Source organism: Anopheles merus, unplaced genomic scaffold (genome assembly GCF_017562075.2).
Source record: "Anopheles merus strain MAF unplaced genomic scaffold, AmerM5.1 LNR4000185, whole genome shotgun sequence".
In the NCBI taxonomy this organism is placed as follows: Eukaryota; Metazoa; Arthropoda; class Insecta; order Diptera; family Culicidae; genus Anopheles; species Anopheles merus.
Window position 1 is genome coordinate 1 of NW_024427765.1, and position 10,000 is coordinate 10,000.

Genomic DNA, 10,000 nt, shown 5'->3' on the forward strand with positions numbered 1-10,000 from the left:
AATGGGCTTAAAATGTTATCACTCATCCTTTATCTTGTTATGAGTCGATACTTCACCGTGTGTCCGACCAAGTAGGACACGATCCAAGCAATGTTTTTTGAGTTAATATATAGCCATAACATTTCAGTACAAAATGCTCGGTCAGACCTACGGCGGGCCATAACTCGAATACTAAACGTCGCAGACATGGGTCGTAGAACAATTTTAAGCTCGTCTAATCATCTCTATCCGATTCTGGATAGTGGTTTTTGACCACTTTTCATCATTTTGTGACACCCCGAACCTAGGGACAGCTCCCTAGCTTTTTGCAAAAAATGCACCGAACGGGCCGGAGAGCTCGAGTAGTCAAAAATTTTTTTCGCTAAAAACCCTCAAAACGTGTCAGAAACACACCCTAGATGATGAAAAGTGCAACCAGAAAGTCAACCGACAACATGCCCGGGGGTACCAATTTGCTCTACGCGTCCCTAGGTAGGGTACTTTTTCATACAAACATCAATGTGCACGGTGCACAAAGTGCGCGGACAAAATTGCTCGGTCAGACCTACGGCGGGCCATAACTCGAATACTAAACGTCGCAGACATGGGTCGTAGAACAATTTTAAGCTCGTCTAATCATTCTCTATCCGATTCTGGATAGTGGTTTTTTGACCACTTTTCATCATTTTGTGACACCCCGAACCTAGGGACAGCTCCCTAGCTTTTTGCAAAAAAGTGCACCGAACGGGCCGGAGAGCTCGAGTAGTCAAAAAAATTTTTTTCGCTAAAAACCCTCAAAACGTGTCAGAAACACACCCTAGATGATGAAAAGTGCAACCAGAAAGTCAACCGACAACATGCCCGGGGTACCAATTTGCTCTACGCGTCCCTAGGTAGGGTACTTTTTCATACAAACATCAATGTGCACGGTGCACAAAGTGCGCGGAACAAAAATTGCTCGGTCAGACCTACGGCGGGCCATAACTCGAATACTAAACGTCGCAGACATGGGTCGTAGAACAATTTTAAGCTCGTCTAATCATTCTCTATCCGATTCTGGATAGTGGTTTTTTGACCACTTTTCATCATTTTGTGACACCCCGAACCTAGGGACAGCTCCCTAGCTTTTTGCAAAAAAGTGCACCGAACGGGCCGGAGAGCTCGAGTAGTCAAAAAAATTTTTTTCGCTAAAAACCCTCAAAACGTGTCAGAAACACACCCTAGATGATGAAAAGTGCAACCAGAAAGTCAACCGACAACATGCCCGGGGGTACCAATTTGCTCTACGCGTCCCTAGGTAGGGTACTTTTTCATACAAACATCAATGTGCACGGTGCACAAAGTGCGCGGAACAAAAATTGCTCGGTCAGACCTACGGCGGGCCATAACTCGAATACTAAACGTCGCAGACATGGGTCGTAGAACAATTTTAAGCTCGTCTAATCATTCTCTATCCGATTCTGGATAGTGGTTTTTTGACCACTTTTCATCATTTTGTGACACCCCGAACCTAGGGACAGCTCCCTAGCTTTTTGCAAAAAAGTGCACCGAACGGGCCGGAGAGCTCGAGTAGTCAAAAAAATTTTTTTCGCTAAAAACCCTCAAAACGTGTCAGAAACACACCCTAGATGATGAAAAGTGCAACCAGAAAGTCAACCGACAACATGCCCGGGGTACCAATTTGCTCTACGCGTCCCTAGGTAGGGTACTTTTTCATACAAACATCAATGTGCACGGTGCACAAAGTGCGCGGAACAAAAATGCTCGGTCAGACCTACGGCGGGCCATAACTCGAATACTAAACGTCGCAGACATGGGTCGTAGAACAATTTTAAGCTCGTCTAATCATTCTCTATCCGATTCTGGATAGTGGTTTTTTGACCACTTTTCATCATTTTGTGACACCCCGAACCTAGGGACAGCTCCCTAGCTTTTTGCAAAAAAGTGCACCGAACGGGCCGGAGAGCTCGAGTAGTCAAAAAAATTTTTTTCGCTAAAAACCCTCAAAACGTGTCAGAAACACACCCTAGATGATGAAAAGTGCAACCAGAAAGTCAACCGACAACATGCCCGGGGGTACCAATTTGCTCTACGCGTCCCTAGGTAGGGTACTTTTTCATACAAACATCAATGTGCACGGTGCACAAAGTGCGCGGAACAAAAATTGCTCGGTCAGACCTACGGCGGGCCATAACTCGAATACTAAACGTCGCAGACATGGGTCGTAGAACAATTTTAAGCTCGTCTAATCATTCTCTATCCGATTCTGGATAGTGGTTTTTTGACCACTTTTCATCATTTTGTGACACCCCGAACCTAGGGACAGCTCCCTAGCTTTTTGCAAAAAAGTGCACCGAACGGGCCGGAGAGCTCGAGTAGTCAAAAAAATTTTTTTCGCTAAAAACCCTCAAAACGTGTCAGAAACACACCCTAGATGATGAAAAGTGCAACCAGAAAGTCAACCGACAACATGCCCGGGGGTACCAATTTGCTCTACGCGTCCCTAGGTAGGGTACTTTTTCATACAAACATCAATGTGCACGGTGCACAAAGTGCGCGGAACAAAAATTGCTCGGTCAGACCTACGGCGGGCCATAACTCGAATACTAAACGTCGCAGACATGGGTCGTAGAACAATTTTAAGCTCGTCTAATCATTCTCTATCCGATTCTGGATAGTGGTTTTTTGACCACTTTTCATCATTTTGTGACACCCCGAACCTAGGGACAGCTCCCTAGCTTTTTGCAAAAAAGTGCACCGAACGGGCCGGAGAGCTCGAGTAGTCAAAAAAATTTTTTTCGCTAAAAACCCTCAAAACGTGTCAGAAACACACCCTAGATGATGAAAAGTGCAACCAGAAAGTCAACCGACAACATGCCCGGGGGTACCAATTTGCTCTACGCGTCCCTAGGTAGGGTACTTTTTCATACAAACATCAATGTGCACGGTGCACAAAGTGCGCGGAACAAAAATTGCTCGGTCAGACCTACGGCGGGCCATAACTCGAATACTAAACGTCGCAGACATGGGTCGTAGAACAATTTTAAGCTCGTCTAATCATTCTCTATCCGATTCTGGATAGTGGTTTTTTGACCACTTTTCATCATTTTGTGACACCCCGAACCTAGGGACAGCTCCCTAGCTTTTTGCAAAAAAGTGCACCGAACGGGCCGGAGAGCTCGAGTAGTCAAAAAAATTTTTTTCGCTAAAAACCCTCAAAACGTGTCAGAAACACACCCTAGATGATGAAAAGTGCAACCAGAAAGTCAACCGACAACATGCCCGGGGGTACCAATTTGCTCTACGCGTCCCTAGGTAGGGTACTTTTTCATACAAACATCAATGTGCACGGTGCACAAAGTGCGCGGAACAAAAATTGCTCGGTCAGACCTACGGCGGGCCATAACTCGAATACTAAACGTCGCAGACATGGGTCGTAGAACAATTTTAAGCTCGTCTAATCATTCTCTATCCGATTCTGGATAGTGGTTTTTTGACCACTTTTCATCATTTTGTGACACCCCGAACCTAGGGACAGCTCCCTAGCTTTTTGCAAAAAAGTGCACCGAACGGGCCGGAGAGCTCGAGTAGTCAAAAAAATTTTTTTCGCTAAAAACCCTCAAAACGTGTCAGAAACACACCCTAGATGATGAAAAGTGCAACCAGAAAGTCAACCGACAACATGCCCGGGGGTACCAATTTGCTCTACGCGTCCCTAGGTAGGGTACTTTTTCATACAAACATCAATGTGCACGGTGCACAAAGTGCGCGGAACAAAAATTGCTCGGTCAGACCTACGGCGGGCCATAACTCGAATACTAAACGTCGCAGACATGGGTCGTAGAACAATTTTAAGCTCGTCTAATCATTCTCTATCCGATTCTGGATAGTGGTTTTTTGACCACTTTTCATCATTTTGTGACACCCCGAACCTAGGGACAGCTCCCTAGCTTTTTGCAAAAAAGTGCACCGAACGGGCCGGAGAGCTCGAGTAGTCAAAAAAATTTTTTTCGCTAAAAACCCTCAAAACGTGTCAGAAACACACCCTAGATGATGAAAAGTGCAACCAGAAAGTCAACCGACAACATGCCCGGGGGTACCAATTTGCTCTACGCGTCCCTAGGTAGGGTACTTTTTCATACAAACATCAATGTGCACGGTGCACAAAGTGCGCGGAACAAAAATTGCTCGGTCAGACCTACGGCGGGCCATAACTCGAATACTAAACGTCGCAGACATGGGTCGTAGAACAATTTTAAGCTCGTCTAATCATTCTCTATCCGATTCTGGATAGTGGTTTTTTGACCACTTTTCATCATTTTGTGACACCCCGAACCTAGGGACAGCTCCCTAGCTTTTTGCAAAAAAGTGCACCGAACGGGCCGGAGAGCTCGAGTAGTCAAAAAATTTTTTTCGCTAAAAACCCTCAAAACGTGTCAGAAACACACCCTAGATGATGAAAAGTGCAACCAGAAAGTCAACCGACAACATGCCCGGGGGTACCAATTTGCTCTACGCGTCCCTAGGTAGGGTACTTTTTCATACAAACATCAATGTGCACGGTGCACAAAGTGCGCGGAACAAAAATTGCTCGGTCAGACCTACGGCGGGCCATAACTCGAATACTAAACGTCGCAGACATGGGTCGTAGAACAATTTTAAGCTCGTCTAATCATTCTCTATCCGATTCTGGATAGTGGTTTTTTGACCACTTTTCATCATTTTGTGACACCCCGAACCTAGGGACAGCTCCCTAGCTTTTTGCAAAAAAGTGCACCGAACGGGCCGGAGAGCTCGAGTAGTCAAAAAAATTTTTTTCGCTAAAAACCCTCAAAACGTGTCAGAAACACACCCTAGATGATGAAAAGTGCAACCAGAAAGTCAACCGACAACATGCCCGGGGGTACCAATTTGCTCTACGCGTCCCTAGGTAGGGTACTTTTTCATACAAACATCAATGTGCACGGTGCACAAAGTGCGCGGAACAAAAATTGCTCGGTCAGACCTACGGCGGGCCATAACTCGAATACTAAACGTCGCAGACATGGGTCGTAGAACAATTTTAAGCTCGTCTAATCATTCTCTATCCGATTCTGGATAGTGGTTTTTTGACCACTTTTCATCATTTTGTGACACCCCGAACCTAGGGACAGCTCCCTAGCTTTTTGCAAAAAAGTGCACCGAACGGGCCGGAGAGCTCGAGTAGTCAAAAAAATTTTTTTCGCTAAAAACCCTCAAAACGTGTCAGAAACACACCCTAGATGATGAAAAGTGCAACCAGAAAGTCAACCGACAACATGCCCGGGGGTACCAATTTGCTCTACGCGTCCCTAGGTAGGGTACTTTTTCATACAAACATCAATGTGCACGGTGCACAAAGTGCGCGGAACAAAAATTGCTCGGTCAGACCTACGGCGGGCCATAACTCGAATACTAAACGTCGCAGACATGGGTCGTAGAACAATTTTAAGCTCGTCTAATCATTCTCTATCCGATTCTGGATAGTGGTTTTTTGACCACTTTTCATCATTTTGTGACACCCCGAACCTAGGGACAGCTCCCTAGCTTTTTGCAAAAAAGTGCACCGAACGGGCCGGAGAGCTCGAGTAGTCAAAAAAATTTTTTTCGCTAAAAACCCTCAAAACGTGTCAGAAACACACCCTAGATGATGAAAAGTGCAACCAGAAAGTCAACCGACAACATGCCCGGGGGTACCAATTTGCTCTACGCGTCCCTAGGTAGGGTACTTTTTCATACAAACATCAATGTGCACGGTGCACAAAGTGCGCGGAACAAAAATTGCTCGGTCAGACCTACGGCGGGCCATAACTCGAATACTAAACGTCGCAGACATGGGTCGTAGAACAATTTTAAGCTCGTCTAATCATTCTCTATCCGATTCTGGATAGTGGTTTTTTGACCACTTTTCATCATTTTGTGACACCCCGAACCTAGGGACAGCTCCCTAGCTTTTTGCAAAAAAGTGCACCGAACGGGCCGGAGAGCTCGAGTAGTCAAAAAAATTTTTTTCGCTAAAAACCCTCAAAACGTGTCAGAAACACACCCTAGATGATGAAAAGTGCAACCAGAAAGTCAACCGACAACATGCCCGGGGGTACCAATTTGCTCTACGCGTCCCTAGGTAGGGTACTTTTTCATACAAACATCAAAGTGCGCTTAGCAAAAGTTCTCCGTCAGACCTACGGCGGGCCATAACTCGAAAACTAAACGTCGCAGACATGGGTCGTAGAACAATTTTAAGTTCGTCTAATGATTCTACATCCGATTCTGGATAGTGGTTTTTTGACCACTTTTCAAAATTTTGTGACACCCCAAACCTAGGGGCAGCTCCCTAGCTTTTGTCAAAAAATGGTCACCGAACGGGCCGGAGAGCTCGAGTAGTCAAAAAATTTTTTTTCGCCAAAATCACTGAAAACGTGTAGAAAACGCATTTTAGATGATGAAAAGTGAAACCAGAACGTCAAACAACAACTTTTTTGGGGGTACCCTTTTTACTCTACGGGCCCCTAGGTAAGGCGCGCCATTAGCGCTTTCCTCTCGAGTTCCCAACTTTTGCCCTCCTGGGAACATGATCATTTGTTCATTGCCTACTATAGGGAGGGTACCTTGCTCCGAGGTCAAAAATGAAAATTTCACCAAATCGTAGTTTTTACCTCTATTTTGTCGTAGGAGCATGGTTTGAGGTGTCGGTGGGTCATTTCGGCCCCCATTTGGGTCATACGTCCCCTCCCCGATTTAGTTCGTCGTATGACCATAGTCCGAACTTATGAAGCAAAAGTGGTGTCTGGTGGTGTCTGCCGATGATCTTAACCTATGATTTCGAGTTGATATGCGTATATTAGAGTAAAATTAGGCCTTGTAGTACACGGCTTATGCCCCGGACTAGGTGTCCCGGGGACAAAATCTCGAAAATTACAGACACCCCAGCATCGCTTAAGGTGGTCAGTAGCAAATATATTTTTGGGTCTTCGGACCCATGAAGAGACAGTAGCTGGCTAGTTTGCTGTACTCTTACGCTGAGAACTGGCAGCGTAGAGGGTCTACGGACCCTGAAAGGACCTACCCAACCTTTCAAAAAGCTCCCTGGAGCGGTACATCACGGGTCTACGGACCCTAAGACTTCGTCGTGATGGTTTCAAGCATAAAAGTCGTAACAGTTTAAGAGGTTTTCGTAAGCGTATATTAAATGCATGCTTGAAACTAAGCTTCGTTGTCTTTAAACACTGCAAGACCAATCGAACTTTTTAGGGAAACTCGAAGGATTCACGCTAAGCTCGATGAGCTATTAAGGGTAGTGGTGCATGGTTTGTCGGCGTTCCTTGGATCTAATCCATTGAACAAATGTGTCTGGGGTCATGGTGCAGGTAAAATAGCGTGATGAAACCGGGTTTCCCTTACCAAATGTGGCATAACTTTCCCTGAGAGCGAAGCTCAGACCCACGTAGGGGAGAGCAAAGTGGAACTTAAATGTTCTATGCAGCAAATGTTCGCCATGCGGATAAACAAGTTGGAATAGCTCAATGTAGTGTAATGCAAACACGAATCGCAATTAACGATAAGGGGACCCAGAAGCAATTCTGCGGAACCCTCGGGGGAGGTGTGAGTTGATATAATTAGAGGTGATAGTCCAAGTTGTTCGAGCTCCGGCTCGGCAGCCGATACGAGGTTCCTGTTGAGCTTGTACATCGCGCAGAGGCGCCGTTCGGTTCTAGCAATGATTCCCGCCACCATGTTTCATGCGTGCAGAGGTCCGTTAGAGCTCGAGCAATGTGTCCCGCCGTGATTACGAAAAAGTTTAACAGTTGACTAAGTTGGGGGTGTGTTCAAGTAATCGCGCAGAGATGCCGATCGGTTTCTAGCAATGTTTCCCGTCACAAGGTGGTATTGGCACCTGTGCAGAGTGACCGTTAGCAATGTCTCCCGTATCACGGTGGTGTTCTACCACTAGTGCAGAGTGACCGCTAGCAATGTCTCCCGTCACAAGGTGGTAGCCCAGTAGTGCAGAGAAGCCGCTAGCAAGTCTCCCGTCACAGAGTAAGCAGGTCCGCGAAGTGCAGAGTAGCCGTTAGCAATGTCTCCCGTATCACGGTGGTATCATTCCACTAGTGCAGAGTGACCGCTAGCAATGCTTCCCGACACACGGCGGTAGCTTACGCAGTGCAGAGAGACTCAGGAGCAAAGTCTTCCGACACACGGTGGTAACTCGACGAGGTGCAGAGTAACCGTTAGCAATGTCTCCCGTATCACGGTGGAGTTCTTCCACTAGTGCAGAGTGACCGCTAGCAATGTTTCCCGACACATCGAAGGAGTAGATCCACGAAGTGCAGAAAGATCGCTGAACCAATCAATGCATCCCGTCGTGGAGAGCTTACACGCCCGTAGGACAAAACAGTGGGGTGTATCCAAGTGAAACATTAGTATACATGAGAGTGCAGAGTACCGATTGGACTATAGTGGTCAAAACGCAGCCGGGTAATTCAACTCTGTAGCCGTACAAAGGTATCCGCCTGTTAGAAGGACACCGTACGGTTTACAGTTTTAACAAAAATGCAGCCGCGGTAATTTCAACCCAACCCACTATAGCCATTCAATGTATCCGTCATAATCATGTATACCGATCGGAGTAGCCAAAGACAATGTTCGTCTAGTGTTGTTGGGGTGTATGCGCGCAGAGATGCCGTTCGGTTTAAAGCAATGTTTCCCGTCACGAGGTGGTATTGGCACCTGTGCAGAGTGACCGTTAGCAATGTCTCCCGTATCACGGTGGAGTTCTTCCACTAGTGCAGAGTGACCGCTAGCAATGTCTCCCGTCACAAGGTGGTAGCCCAGCAGTGCAGAGAAGCCGCTTTCAGCAATGTTTCCCGTCACGAGGTGGTATTGGCACCTGTGCAGAGTGACCGTTAGCAATGTCTCCCGTATCACGGTGGAGTTCTTCCACTAGTGCAGAGTGACCGCTAGCAATGTCTCCCGTCACAAGGTGGTAGCCCAGCAGTGCAGAGAAGCCGCTGTAGCAAAGTCTCCCGTATCACGGTGGAGTTCTTCCACTAGTGCAGAGAGATCGCTGAACCGTGCAATGTGTCCCGTCGTGCGCACCCGTTCGACCAGATGTAACAAGTTGGGGTGCAAGTTGCAAGTTCACGCGCAGAGATGCCGTTCGGTTTAAAGCAATGTTTCCCGTCACGAGGTGGTATTGGCACCTGTGCAGAGTGACCGTTAGCAATGTCTCCCGTATCACGGTGGAGTTCTTCCACTAGTGCAGAGTGACCGCTAGCAATGTCTCCCGTCACATTGGTGGTAGCCCAGCAGTGCAGAGAAGCCGCTTTCAGCAATGTTTCCCGTCACGAGGTGGTATTGGCACCTGTGCAGAGTGACCGTTAGCAATGTCTCCCGTATCACGGTGGAGTTCTTCCACTAGTGCAGAGTGACCGCTAGCAATGTCTCCCGTCACATTGGTGGTAGCCCAGCAGTGCAGAGAAGCCGCTGTAGCAAAGTCTCCCGTATCACGGTGGTATCATTCCACTAGTGCAGAGAGATCGCTGAACCGTTCAATGTGTCCCGTCGTGGTGTGCTTGTAGCGAGCACGTAGGATACACCTTGCTTTGTTGGTTTGGGATAGGAGTGGTCGCGCAACTGCCTCCACGCCGCAGAGTGCCAGTTCGGATTGAAGGTCAACTTTAGCCGTTCAATGCATCAGTCGGTGGGTGTTCAGATGGCATCACAACTTCCCCTAGGTGCTCAAGTTGGTTGGGTTGCTAAACATATACACATGCGCAGAGTATCGTACGAACTAGCAAAGTCTCCCGTCACGGTGGTAAAGTAATGAGTACCATGCAGTGCAGAGAGATCGTTAGTGCGTGCAATGTACCAGTCGAAGTGTTGTGTTCGCGCATGCGCAGAGTATCGTACGAACTAGCAAAGTCTCCCGTCACGGTGGTTGAGAGTCCCATGCAGTGCAGAGAGATCGTTAGTGCGTGCAATGTACCAGTCGATGTGCAACGTA